Genomic DNA, 14,319 nt, shown 5'->3' with positions numbered 1-14,319 from the left:
TCACTAGGGCACACATGCAGCTGCCTCTGCAGTCCACGTGGTCTTTGGCGGAGATCAGAGCAAAGCTGCTGCTGCAGCTGGGAAGGGAGGTGGCTCTCCCAGGCACACGTGGAACCGCAGACAGGCGCCTTTGCAAAGCACTGTCTCTTTCAGCCTCCTCCCAGCACACTGGGTGCTCATGCATGCCAACAGGACAGCATGTCCCCATCACTCCCATCGCCCCGAGCCCCTTTGCCCAGGACACCCAAGCACAGCCCCAGCCATGTACGCACCACAAGGCAAAGCAGAGTCAAGCAGAGCAGACAGCCCATCACACCCACCAACCTGCTCTTGCCTTCTCTATGGAGAGAACCTGGGGAGTCAAATGGCCCTGGAGCATCATGGATAAGAGGGAAATCAAGGGGCTGTTGTGATGGGCATGACAGTGCATCCCATGCCAGTGGGAACAGGGACAAAATGCATGGCAAGGACTGGGGTTCAGGATCTCCATCAACACACATCTTTTGCAGATGGGTGGCCCGGCACATGGGGGTGTGCAAGGCACAGATGGTCAGCACACAGCCTCTGCTGTGTCAGTGTTGCAGGCCAGCACTGCCCACACTCACCATGCTGCCTTCCTGCCCTGCTCCAGCCATACCTACCGGCCAGCATCTGACCACAGCCAGCACAAAGAGTGCTGGGAGTGACGGAGGAAAACACAAGAAATGGTTTCTTTTGCTTCAGGCAGAGAAGGAGTTGTCATATCTGGACATGTACAGCAGCTGGGCTAGGAAAGGGACCAGGCATCAAGAGGAGAGAAGCCATGGGCCGCGGGGCGCAGCATTGCTCAGAGTACGGGGTAAGACAGATGGTAGATTTGGCAGCAGTATGGTCATGGAGCGACCTGCAAGCTCTTCCTGCTGCAAAAGCAGGCAACACAACACTGTGTAGGGGCTGTCAGCCCAGCCTGGCAGGTTTAAGGGTGGGTCGCATCCTTTCAAATGCACCATATCCAACAGCCAGCATCAGAGATGATCTGTGGGCTCCCAGCTATCTGGGATCAGGGAGAAAATGGGAAAAAAAAGATCAGGATAGCAAGTTTTAGGAAGAAGGAGGCAGAGAGATTGTCCCCAGTTTCTCTGCACAAGCCTGCCTTCCCTGCACACAGGGTCACGCATCGAGGCTGGCATTCACGGAAGGGCTGGCAGACCCTGTGCTACTCTGTCCACCCTGACAGCAGCACGGGGTCCCCAGGCAGCCACCCCCTGCCCTCCACAGCATCACCACTCACATAGAAGAGAAAATAAAAGGAAATTAAACATGAGGTACTGCAGCAGATGGCTGCAAAAGCAGCCTCCCCAATCCCGCACCCCCTTTACCTTCCAGGGCACTTTGGGCAGAGCAGTGCTGGCACCAGGAATACAGCCAGCCAAAGAGATCTGGAGCCCAGGGAGGAAGCAGTGTTTCAGCAACAACCACTACAAGCCTCTCTGCAGCCCAGCTGCCACAACTGGCAGGAATCAGACAGGCTCTGTGTTCATTTTGGGAGAGATGCTAGGGGACGCAGCATTGATACGGAGGGGTTTTCACAGTGGTTGGGTATACTGGCCCAGACTCCTGCTTTCCGACTGGTTTCAGACATGATATTATCCCTACCTGCATCCCAACCTAGCACATCCCAAATCTGCCATTGTGAACACTGCTCTTGCCTGGCTGGGCTGGCCCTGCAGTCAGTGTCCTGAGATTCCATACTCGGCATTTGTGGTACCGGCAAGGCATTTACTAAATGAATGAGAGTCTCTGCCTCCTCATCCACTACATTGTTGAGGTAAGGGGAAGTTTGGCACACACTGTGCTGTGTAGCTGTCATCTGTGCTCTGCGAAACATCTCCCTGCCTTGAAACACAAAGAGCCACCAGACAGTTTGGGAAAACCCAGGGTGAGTATGCACGAGACCACAGCACAGCTGCCACCTCCCAGCCTGGCTCCCTGGGGCAACCAGTGATTCCAGTACAGCATGGGCATTTCCCACCCTGAAACACCCCTCTGCTTCACCAGTGCCAGCACCACACCTGCACTTACCAGAGACAAAAAGCAGTGCAACCACAGACGCTGTGGAGCTCACCCTGACATCACTGTGCTGACCACAGCCCTAAACAGGGCGAACAGAGCTCTACACAAGCAGCCAAACCCTTCTCCAGAGTGTCAGTGATCAATATTTAAGGGATACTGAATCCTGTATTGTTGCCCTTTCCCTGGAGATAGGACCACCTACAGGACACATCAGTCTCCAAATCCTGCCTGGCTGCTTTCCATGCTTCTCCTGGCAGCACAGCTCTGTTGTGGAGCACATGGATGCCATGCTGGACTAAGAAAGGAACAAAAGCCAGGTGCGAGGAGCCACAGGAGGGTAGCGGGGAGGCTCCTCCTAATGCTCATCATGGCACGGAATGACTCTTGTGCTAAGTCTCTCAATCGCTAGCCCATATCCTTGTGGGAGACTTCAACTTACCAGATGTCTGCTGAAAGTATAATACAGCAGAGAGGAAACAGTCTAAGAGGTTTCTGGAGTGTGTGGAAGACAACGTCCTAACACAATTGGTGAATGAGCCAACTAGAGAAGGTGCCCCACTAGACCTGCTGTTTGTTAACAGAGAAGGACATGTGCAAGATGTGACAGTCGGAGGACACCTGGAGCACAATGATCGCAAGATGATAGAATTCTCAGTTCTAGGAGAAGCAAAGCAAGGGGTCAGTAGAATGGTCACCTTGGACTTCTGGAGGGCAGACTTCGGTCTGTTCAGATGGCTGCCCAATCAAGTTCCATGGGAGACAGTCCTTAAGGGCAAAGGAGCTCACAATGGCTGGATGCTCTTTAAGAAGGAATTCCTGGTGGCACAAGAGCAAGCTGTCCCATGTGCTAGAAAATGGTCCATAGGGGAAGAAAAACAGCTTGGGTGGAAATCAGGAAAATATATGAGCTCTGGAAGAAGGGGCAGGCAACTCATGAGGACTACAAAGATGAAGTGAGATCTTGTAGAGAGAAAATCACAGAATCACAGAATCACAGAATAACCAGAATCAGAAGGGCTAAAGACCAATTAGAACTTAGATTGGCCCATTCTGTGAAAGATAATAAAAAAATCCTTCTACAAATATACCAATAACAAAAGAAGGACCAAGGTGAATCTCCATCCTTTACTGAACGCAGGGGGAACAATAGTGACGAGGATAAGGCTGACATACTTAATGCCTTCTTTGCCTCAGTCTTTAAAAGGTGATATGTTCCCTGGATAGTAAATCTCATGAGCCAGTAGAGAGGAAGGAAGAGCTCCCTTGATCCAAGAGGAAATGGTTAGAGATGTGCTAGCCAAATAAGATATTCGTAAGTCTATGGGGCCAGATGGGATTCACCTGAGTGTATTAAGGGAGCTGTCAGAGGTGCTCACCAAACCCCTTTCCATCATCTACAAGCAGTCCTGGCTGACTGGGGAAGTTCCATTGGACTGGAGGCTGGCAGACGTTATACCCTTTTACAAGAAGGGATGGAGAGAGGATCCAGGGAACTGCAGGCCTGTCAGTCATGGATCAGGTCAACTTGAGTGCCATCACACAGCACATACAGGACAACCAGGCCCTCTCAGGATGGGTTTATGAAAGGCAGGTCCTGCCAAACTACCCTGATCGCCTTCTACGACAAGGTGACCTGCCTGATGGATGAGGGAAAGGCTGTGGATATAGCGTACCTGGACTTTAGCAAAGCTTTTGATGCAGTTTCTCACAGTATCCTACTTGAGAAACTGGCTTCCACTGGCCTGGACAGGTGCACCCTCTGCTGGATTAAAAACTGTCTGGATGGCTGGGGCCAAAGAGCTGTGGTAAATGGAGCTAGATCCAGATGGAAGCTAGTCACAAGTGGTATCCCCCAGGGCTTGGTGGTGGGTCCCGTCATATTCAATATCTTTATCAATGACCTGGACAAGGGCATCGCATGCACCCTTAACAAGTTCATGGATGACACTGAACTGGGAGAAAGTGTCAATCTGCTGGAGGGTCAGGAGGCTCTACAGAGGGGTCTGAACAGGCTGTATCGATGGGCTGAGACCAATGGCATGAGGTTTAACAAGGCCAAGTGCGGAGTCCTGCACTTGGGGCACAACAACCCCGTGCAGCATTACAGGCTTGGGGAAGAGTGGCTGGAAAAACACCTGGCAGAGAAAGAACTGGGGGTGTAGGTCAACAGCCAACTTAACATGAGCAAGCAGTGTGCCTAGGTGGCCAAGAAGGCCAATGGCATCTTGGCTTGTATCAGAAACAGTGTGGCTAGCAGGACCAGAGAAGTGATTGTGCCCCTGTACTCTGCGCTGGTGAGGCTGCACCTCGAATACTGTTTTCAGTTTTGGGCCCCTCACTATAAGAAAGACATTAAGGTCCTGGAGCGTGTCCAGAGAAGAGTGATGAAACTGGTTAAGGGGCTGGAAAACAAGTCTTACGAGGAGCGGCTGAGGGGTTGTTTAGCCTTGAGAAGAAGAGGCTGAGGGGAGACATAGTTCTCTACAACTACCTAAAAGGAGGTTGCAGAGAGGTGGGTGCTGGTCTCTTCTCCCAAGCGACAGGTGATAGGACAAGAGGGAATGGCATCAAGCTGCATCAGGGGAAGTTTATATTGGACATTAGGAAAAAAATTTTTCTCAGGATTATCAAGTGCTGGCAGAGGCTGCCCATGGAGATGGTTGAGTCACCATCCCTGGAGGTGTTTAAAAGGCAGGCAGATGAGGTGCTCGGGGACATGATTCAGAAGTAGACAGGTACGGTTGGAGTTAATGATTGCTAAGGTCTTTTCCAACCCAATGATTCTATGATTCTATAAATGACCTGTAGGACAAGCCCAAACCCAAGAGCGGGCTCCAGTGATGCTGCTGATGCTTCACAGAGAGTCAGGCTGGCCACACACACAGGCATGGCCACAAAACCCAGGTACCCAGACTAGCTCTGTTCAATGAGGGAGTGAGATATCCTCCTTGCTTCCCACCTCTCAACAAAGGCAAGCTCTGGGGAATAGAGAGCTTTTCCCAACATGTTCAGGGAACAGGCCAGCCTGCAGAACTGAGAGCAGGATCAGACTCAAAGCTCAGCAGGTTCCATCACATATGCCTGTGCACCCCTTCTCCTGCCCCAGGGAACGGGGAGGACACCATGGTGGTACATCAGGCTCCCAAGAGCAGCCAGGGAGTGGGAGGGACACCCCAAGCATTGCTCCCAGATGGGACTTTAAAGACTAAAGATGTACAGAAACTTATTCTGTCCCTAGGATATTTTCCACAACATTCCCAAGACCAAAGTAATGTAGAGTGAAAGCACTCCTCTGCTGAACCAACTGCCACATGCCTTTTATGAGGGCCAGAAATTCACCTCCTCATTACAGAGGGAAAGAAGCCCTCGAAGTGTGGGTTTATGTAGTGGCTTTCCAAATAAACAGTTGGCCTACCAGACCTAGCTGCTGGGATGAGGGAATCCTAATAGTTACCCTGGAACACGTGTAAAGCTGTAGTCGTGACAGTGTATTTGCGTACCTAAGACAAGGCTTTGGGAATGGGCAAGGTTTCTGTATGTCCAGCTACTAAAGTTTTACATAGCTAGGTTCACCCAGCTCAGTGCGTAGGATATGAGAGGACTACATCTACAGAAACATCCATCCCCTGACTTCCCTGCAATGACTGAACTAACCTGAAAGTCTTTAAAATAAAATGCACTGTTTCCATGAGGTGACCCAGCCACTGCAGCTGTTATTAGCAGCATTCACTTTGTTGGAGCTTTACTTTATTTCTGAACAAGGAAGAATTTGATGAGATTTCATTGAAGAAAACACAAGAAATTAAAAACTCAGATGAAAGAAAATTAAACTTGCTGAAAACCTCCCAACAGAAAAATCCAATGAAACTGCTTGATGAGAAGATTAGCAGCAGGAAAGGAAAAAGGAATAAAGGAATAAATATGAAAGGAAAAAGCAATAAAGAGGACTTGGAACCAGAACAAATAAAAGAATTCTAGCTTTTGGAAACATATACCTGATTTAAAAGTAATCAGATCTTGTCCGAACTAAACTTTTTAAATTAAAAGACACAAAATTTAAAACTGTAAGTTATAATAACCTCCATGCTAAGACCTCAGATCACCTTCATCAGTGAAATTATGTCAGTAGAAATTCATGCCATTTGTCCTTGCTGCCAGATCTGATCACTGGCTAAGCACCTGGAGCTAAAGCCTGACCAACTGCAAAGCTGGATCTGACAGCAGTAGCCTTTTTGAAAGCAGAGGAAAAAAAATGTTTCAATTAATTTAGTACACTGATTAGTTTAGTCTAAGTTCAGAAAATTATTGCAGGTTAATGCAGGAAAGCCTGGTTCCCTTTCCAAGCCCAATGAAGATGAAGTGTGAGAGGATAATCTCCACTAGTTCTGAATTCTTAAAAGCCAGAAAGAGTCAGGTTGTATCACTGGTTATGTTTTACATCTCCTATAATAAAATTCTGTTCCTATAATATAGTATTATAGTAATACAATATAGTACAGTAATATCGTATTGTTAAATTCATTGCACATAGAAACAGTGCTTTCATGAACTTACTCTTTTTCTTTTATGGACACATACATTTTAAGCAGTATTATTTAGCTAGAAACGATTTTTTAAATGTTTGGGTTCTGCATTTTAAATTGGATTTCATTTTCCACTGAAATACTGTACTAAGTTTATAATAGCTGTACTAAGTTTATAATAAATAATAACTAATAAAGAAATGTGTCACCATTTTTTAATGGACGAAATATAAACATTAAGAATCTAAATAACTGTATTTTACATTGAAAACCAGGTCAAGCATAGTGCAGCCTCCTGCTCAGCCCAAAGTACAACAACAAACTCATCATTGAGAATCGACTTTTCCTTAGGAAAAGATCAGAAGTGTACAAACACCAAAAGATTAAAATTAGGTGCTTAGGTCATGGCTGTCCGATCATTAATTTAAATTGTGACTTTAATCCATCCATCCTACTCAGCAGCAAACCAAGGGGCAAACATGGCTCAGATCAGACTTATTTTAAGTTTATGAAGTCTGGCTCATTTTTCTGCCGTTTTTGCCATTATACTTCTCTTCCACATAGTTCTGCCATCTGTGACCTCTCCCCAAGAAAGGCAGCCTGGAAACACAAGGAATGGTGTATGTCCTCAGTCTGGAGCCTGTAATCCCTAGGAGTCTTTTACTGGTGTAGACATCTCCAGGCTACTGCTTGCAGGCTCAGGGGAGCTAGGCAAACCTTCAAACTTCTGTTCATTTCTCTATTGCTGCCTTGGGGATTATACCACGGTGAACAAATTTGTCAAAAGATGGGAAAAATAATTACAGAAGCACTGAGGGTCCAGTCTGCCTTTTCAAAGCAGGGTCAGCTAGAGCAGGGTCAGCTCAGGACCATGTCCAAGCAGGTTTTAAGTATCTCCAAGGATGGAGACTGCTCCAAGCCAGAACCACGCCAGGAAGACCATTCCAACCCACTGTTGCAACCAGGTCCTCCATCCAAGTGGGTCCCAAGCGCCACTGTCCTAGTGCTTAACTGCACTGGTTCCCTGTGGCCCATGGTCAGCCACTTCCAAACCTTGCGAGTCCCCCCTCAGCTTTCTAGCCATCATGCGATTTCTCAGAACCTCAGCCTGTGACACTGCCCTGACATGTCATCCTTGCTGCACGGGTAGCACAGCAAGGGGACTCCTTCAGCAAGGTCATCTTGGCTTGGCCAACACAGGATCCCCAGGCCTCATCTCAGGGCACCATAAGCTCACGCTGGGCCAAAGCTGAGAGCTACTTCCCAGCTATCCTTCCACATCTGATATTTGTCCTAACTCCCCCATTTCTGTCTTCCTTGAACTTTGGTCTTCTCTAGCTCATCAAACACAGCATATTAAGGAACTTGTTAGAATCATAGAATCACCGGGTTGGAAAAGACCCACAGGATCATCGAGTCAAACCATTCCCATCAATCATTAAACCATGCCCCTCAGCACCTCATGCACCTGTCCTTTAAACACTTCCAGGGAAGGGGACTCAACCACCTCCTTAGGCAGCCTCTGCCAGTGACCAATGACCCTTTCTGTGAAAAATTTTTTCCTGATGTCAAGCCTGAACCTCCCTTGGCAGAGCTTGAGGCCCGTCCCTCTTGCCCTGTGCCCTGTCACCTGGGAGAAGAGGCCAGCACCCTTCTCTCCACAACCTCCTTTCAGGTAGTTGTAGAGAGCAATGAGGTCTCCCCTCAGCCTCCTCTTCTCCAGGATAAACAATCACAGCTCTCTCAGCTGCTCCTCATAACACTTGTTCTCCAGCCCCTTCACCAGCTTTGTTGCCCTTCTCTGGACTCACTCCAGAGCCTCAACATCCTTTTTGGGGTGAGGGGCTCAGAACTGAAAACAGTATTTGAGGTGCAGCCTCACCAGTGCAGAGTACAGGGGCACAATCACTTCTCTGGTCCTGCTGGTCGTGCCGTTTCTGATACAAGCCAGGATGCCAGTGGCCTTCTTGGCCACCTGGGCAAGCTGCTGGCTCATGTTCAGTCGGCTGTCAACCAACACCCCCAGGTCCCTCTCCTCCAGGCAGCTTTCTAGCCACTCTTCCCCTAGTCTGTAGAACTGCACAGGGTTATTGTGCCCCAAGTGCAGGACCCGGCATTTGGCCTTGTTAAACCTCATGTCATTGGTCTCAGCCCTGATGTCCAGTTTGTTCAGATCCCTTTGCAGAGCCTCCCTACTCTCAAGCAGATCCAAGCTTCCACCCAGCTTAGTGTCATCTGCAAACCTGCTAAGGGTGCCCTCAATGCCTTCATCCAGGTCATTGATAAAGACATTGAACAAGGCTGGACCCAGCACTGAGCCCTGGGGAACCCCACTTGTCACTGGCCTCCAGCTGGATTTCACACCATTTCCCACCACTCTCTGGGCCCGGCCATCCAACCAGTTTTCCACCCAGGAGAGTGTGCGCCTGTCCAGGCCAGAGGCTGACAGTTTCTCAAGCAGAATGCTGTGAGAAACTGTGTCAAAGGCTTTACTGAAGTCTAAGAAGACTACATCCACAGCCTTTCCCTCATCCAGTAGTCGAGTCACTTTGTCATAGAAGGCGATTAGGTTAGTAGATCAGTTGTTGTCTCAGTTTCTACCACCTCATGACACAGCTGCCTCCTACTACCAGCTCTTAACTAACCATAAAGTGCTCCTGAGTGGAGCAGGGCTAGAGAAGCTTCCCCTCTCTGTTAGGAGGAACTCAAAATTATGAGACAACATTATTTTCCACCTCTCACAACCTGCCTTTTATCACTCGGGGTTGCAGTGGAGCTTAGCTCATTCTGATCCTGCCTTCCTCTCAGCTCACCCACTATCTGCAGAAGACAAGACACAAGAAGTTGGTGCTGGGGGTAGGGGAATTGGGTCACCCAAAGCTTTCACATGCTCCCACTGAACAGGAGAACTGAGCCTCCGTGCTCTGGTACTCCATTTTAAACACATTTTTATTTGAGATCAAACTACAACAGCACAGAAGCCTCTCCTTGGTCAAAATGGTACCCATAGCTTTTAATGAGGAACTGCACCACTGATCCCCGTGCCGAAATGTTTCCATACCATGATGTTTATGCTCCCCAGAGGCTGGCAACATTACACTAATTTCAATTAGTAAGGTGGTTTCTCAGCCAAAGAGGTTTTCTCTGCAGACCTTAGCAGGGCTAAAGCTCTTACTCCAACACAGCCACATCCACTAAGAGAAGGCTGCAGTGGGACAGGCAAGGCAGGACAGTGCTGGGGCTTAGGTAACCACCAAGATGAGTCATAAAAAGCAAACCCAGTGAGGAGGTGTGAGATCAAGCAGTGGCTGAACCAAGAGAGAGCTAAGGGTGAAGCAGGAATGGGGACAGTGGGCTGGGAGAGGGGAGCCCACACTCCCCAGCAGGCTACTGCACCCACATCCTCCTGCCTCCGCAGAGAGGCCTTGCAGGACCTATTGTGCCCAGTCTCACCAATTAACCAGCAACAATAGTGGCCTGGGCAATGGGAAGGGTTGTGCATGGTTACCTGGACAAAGCTGTCACATTGTTGTACTGGTGTGAGCAAACTGCTGCCATTGTCCCCACCTAATTACAAGGTGTGACCACAGCCTAGTTACCAGTCCCTGCCACATTTGAAGCAGTAAGTTCAAGCCAGCTTTTAAAAGACATTTAGGCATTTTAAAGCACAGGAAGACGCCAAATGGGACCCTCAAAAGCTCTAAGACCTCTCCTCAATGAGGGATCTGAAAGATGGTCAGGGACTGAGTGTCATCAAATCATGGCTTAAGGAAACTTGGACTGGAGCTGCTTCTCCTGACGTAATCTCAAAGCAAACTCACTTTTGCTCTGAGTGCAGTGCATCAGCAATGCAACGTTTTCTTCAGACTTAGGGATAAGTACATGAAATGCATTTACAGCAATTAAAGTAGGTAAGAAGAGTTGTTTCACTAAATGTAGAAAGCTTTGGCGTTTATAGGACTCACAGAGGAGTCAGCATTTGCACAGCACACTGATGTTTGCCAAAGAGTTTAGGTGACTGATTAGTTTAATATCAATTCAATTAACTTGTGGGTGTTAGAAACATATCTCCCTCTCCTTGTTGCTTTGGGAAAGCTCTCGCAACCAGTTCAGACAGGAGTATTTCCTGTGAGAAATGTTTAAAAACAATGACACTCCTCCTTTTGCAACTCTGCAGATGTAGGCTCTGAAGCTGTGATAAAATCTGCCTTACTTTCTCTTGGGTCAGAAGTCTCTGCATGGAAGGAGGACAGGATTTTCTTGTAAGGGCCTACACATACCTCTGACTGGCATCACCAGCTAGCACTGCTATTTCTGTCCCTGTTAGCAGGACCACCCTATGCTTGCCACTGTCAGGAGCCATGAAACCAAGGATGAGCTAGTTAACTTCAAGGAAAGCTTTGAAGAGGAGAGCCAGTTACCAAAAATTCAAGTGTTATCATGCAAAAAAAAAAAAAAAAGAGCTGAAAGGCATTCAAAGGGAGTTGCAGGAAGACAGGAGCCAGGATGCTGCCATGGGAAGAAGGCAGAGGTTTTAAGCTTACAGGGAAGCTGGAAAAACCCATATGTGCTACACAGTCAACAGCTGCAGGGGTGCCGGCAGCCTCCCTACTTTTATTTCTTACTTATTTGTTTGCCAGTGGCTGTTTGCCAGGCTACTTAAGACAAATCCTTCCTGAAAGAGCTGCTTCTGCCTTTCTCTCCATCTGCCGCCCAGGCTTGACCACCACTTTGGAGGGTAGCAGGGAAAGCAGTGAGGCCAGAGTTCACGGCTAGTCTCAGGGCCAGTCCTTCTGCCGTCTGCTTTTTCTACACTTTTTGTCCTCTCTCCTCTGAACAAACACCACAAACCACTTACACGGCACCTTTTATTCCAAATGGCACATTTTGCCTTCTCTCCAGTGCTCAGACTGGCAGTTTGACCTATCATGCTGTATTGTAAACCCCAACATGAGGTGAGATGCTTTCTCCTACCTCTTTTGCCACCCAGACTTCCCCTCACCTCCTCGTTCTCTGCCCCCTGAACTCTCTGAAAGGGGAGAAGGTTCTGAAAGGCTAGAAGGTTCTGAAAGGCTCGTGCTGGAGATAGTGGCTAAACAGTTAAAAGGAAAAAGATGTTCATAGAATCACCAGGTTGGAAGAGATCAGACTGGATCATCGAGTCCAACCATTCCTATCAGTCACTAAACCATGATCCTCAGCACCTCGTCCACTCGTGCCTTAAACACCTCCAGGGAAGGCGACTCAACCACCTCCCTGGGCAGCCTCTGCCAGTGCCCAATGACCCTTTCCATGAAATTTTTTTTCCTAATGTCCAGCCTAAACCTCCCCTGGTGGAGCTTGAGGCCATTCCCTCTTGTCCTGTCCCCCGTCACCTGGGAGAAGAGGCCAGCTCCCTCCTCTCCACAACCTCCTTTCAGGTAGTTGTAGAGAGCAATGAGGTCTCCCCTCAGCCTCCTCTTCTCCAAAAATAATTCATGCAAAAATAACACCTGCCAGCCAAAGGTCTCTCTCCCTTTCTCCTGGATAACAAGGTTTCTGAATTGCAAGCCCGTTGTGCAGCCCCAGTGCCGCTGGAGAGCACAGGAAAGCGGGCAAGGGCGAGGGCAGGGCCTTGGTCTGTGGACAAATCTGGATGAAATCATAAACTGGGGGGAGAGCGGCTCAGCCAGAGCGTTAGATCATCCTGACCCACCAGCTCTTCCAGAGTCATCAATCGCTCAAAAGCTGGAGGGAGAAGCGAGGAGAGATTCCCCCCCACCTCAGGTTCCCCGCCGGCACAAAGTGTTTCTAATCCCGTCAGGTGCGGCCCCGGGGAGGAGGATTCTGCGGCCGGGAGGATGCGGGAACCAACCGCGAGGTATGACACAGAGGTGGGATGACATTTCATCTCGCACCAGAGCCCAGCGCGCAGGCACTCGGGAAGGACACCGAGGGGCCGGGGCCGCCGCTGCCGCCCCAGGAGCCCCGGGGAGCCCCGCACCCACCACCGGGGGGAGGCGAGTATCGCTTACAGCCGCTTTGGTCCGGCGTACGGGCAGGGACGCCGTGTCTAAACAGAGCCACGTACCCCCAAGCCTCCTGTGACAGCGACCCCGCCATCCCTGCACCCCGCCCCCCCATTCCTCCATCCCGGCCTCCCCGCCCGGGGTCCCGCAGGTGGCCGTGCGCGTCCCCCCCGCTCGCCAAGACCCGCACTGACCTGCTGGGGCGGCGGGGAGGGGTCCCGGCCCCGCTCCGCTCCGCTCCGCCCGGCCCCGGCAGCGCAGGGAAGGGAAGGGGCCGCCCCGCCCCGCGCCCGCCCCGCCCCGCGCCCGCCCCGCTGCGGCGCTGAGCCCGGCGCCCCCGCCCCGCCGCTCGGGGGCTGCGCCGCGGGGCCGGGGAGAGGCCGCAGCTCCGGTCCCCGTGCGGGGAGCCGCCTCCCGGCCCGGAACGGGGGCGCTGCTGCCGGGGAGCGGGGCGAGGCTCCGAGCATCCCCGGGGGCAGCCCGCCCGGCTCTGGGGCGGGGGAAGCGCTTTAGACCCCAGCGGCATCTGCCCGTGGCGGGGTGGGGGGAACTGGATGATCTTTAAGGTGCCTTCCAATCCAAGCTATTCTATGATAAAACCTCCCCGGCTGATGCAGCGTCGCTCGGTTGCTCGGCGGGGGTGGCGGGTAAGGAGCTCCCAGGGGGTTTATTGCTGCGGAGCGGCCGGTGCTTTCCTGCCGTCAGGATTGACCAGCAGGTGGAACAGGGACCTGAGCTACCAAGGCACAAAGCGGCCTTGAGAACCCGGTTTCCCTTAAGCGTCCCACCCCGCTCAGCATCTCTGCAACCCGGGAGGATGCAGGCGGCGCCCCCCGTGCTGGAGAGACGGGCAGCAGAGAGCCCCGAGGGGCAGGATCGGGTGTCTCCCCTCGCCACTGGTGATCCCAGTGCTCCAGATCAGGGACACTCTTGCAAGTGGGCTGCCAGGGAACAGCCACCAGAATGGGACCACAGCACGGACATCCCAAGAGATGCATTGCTGCTGCCGTGTATGGGGGCCCTAGTGTCCCACATCTGCGGCTTCTCCAGATGATGAGTGAACATGGATGAAGGCATTGAGTGCACCCTTAGCAAGTCTGCGGATGATACTAAGCTGGGTGGAAGTGTGGATCTGCTGGAGGGTAGGGAGGCTCTACAAAGGGATGTGAACAGGCTGGACCGCTGGGCTGAGACCAATGGCACAAGGTTTAACAAGGCCAAATGCCGGGTCCTGCACTTGGGGCACAACAACCCTATGCAGTGCTACAGACTAGGAGAAGTCTGTCTAGAAAGCTGCCTGGAGGAGAGGGATCTGGGGCTGTTGGTTGACAGCCGACTGAACATGGGGCAGCAGTGTGCCCAGGTGGCCAAGAAGGCCAATGGCATCTTGGCTTGTATCAGAAACGGCGTGACCAGCAGGTCCAGGGAGGTTATTCTCCCTCTGTACTCGGCACTGGTGAGGCTGCTTCTTGAATACTGTGTTCATTTCTGGGCCCCTCACCACAAGAAGGATGTTGAGGCTCTGGAGTGAGTCCAGAGAAGAGCAATGAAGCTGGTGAAGGGGCTGGGGAACAAGTGTTATGAGGAGCAGCTGAGGGAACTGGGGTTGTTTATCCTGGAGAAGAGGAGGCTGAGGGGAGACCTCATTGCTCTCTACAACTACCTGCAAGGAGGTTGTGGAGAGGAGGGAGCTGGCCTCTTCTCCCAAGTGACAGGGGACAGGACAAGGGGGAATG

At 50.9% G+C, this 14,319-nt stretch overlaps 1 protein-coding gene across 4 annotated transcripts in view; it reads right to left on the bottom strand.

Moving 5' to 3' along the window:
• The window catches only part of TMEM63C (transmembrane protein 63C), a 38,032-nt gene extending 25,155 nt beyond the window's left edge, over positions 1 to 12,877 (bottom strand). For all 4 annotated transcript variants that reach the window (XM_069858587.1, XM_069858589.1, XM_069858588.1 and 1 more), the window contains exon 1: positions 12,778 to 12,877. The gene's annotated coding sequence lies outside the window, so the exon portion shown is untranslated. The remainder of the gene's footprint in view (positions 1 to 12,777) is intronic.
• Positions 12,878 to 14,319: the final 1,442 nt, after the last annotated feature.

Source organism: Phaenicophaeus curvirostris, chromosome 5 (genome assembly GCF_032191515.1).
Source record: "Phaenicophaeus curvirostris isolate KB17595 chromosome 5, BPBGC_Pcur_1.0, whole genome shotgun sequence".
In the NCBI taxonomy this organism is placed as follows: domain Eukaryota; kingdom Metazoa; phylum Chordata; class Aves; order Cuculiformes; family Cuculidae; genus Phaenicophaeus; species Phaenicophaeus curvirostris.
The sequence above is the reverse complement of the archived record's forward strand: the minus strand, read 5'-3'. Positions and strand labels throughout refer to the sequence as shown.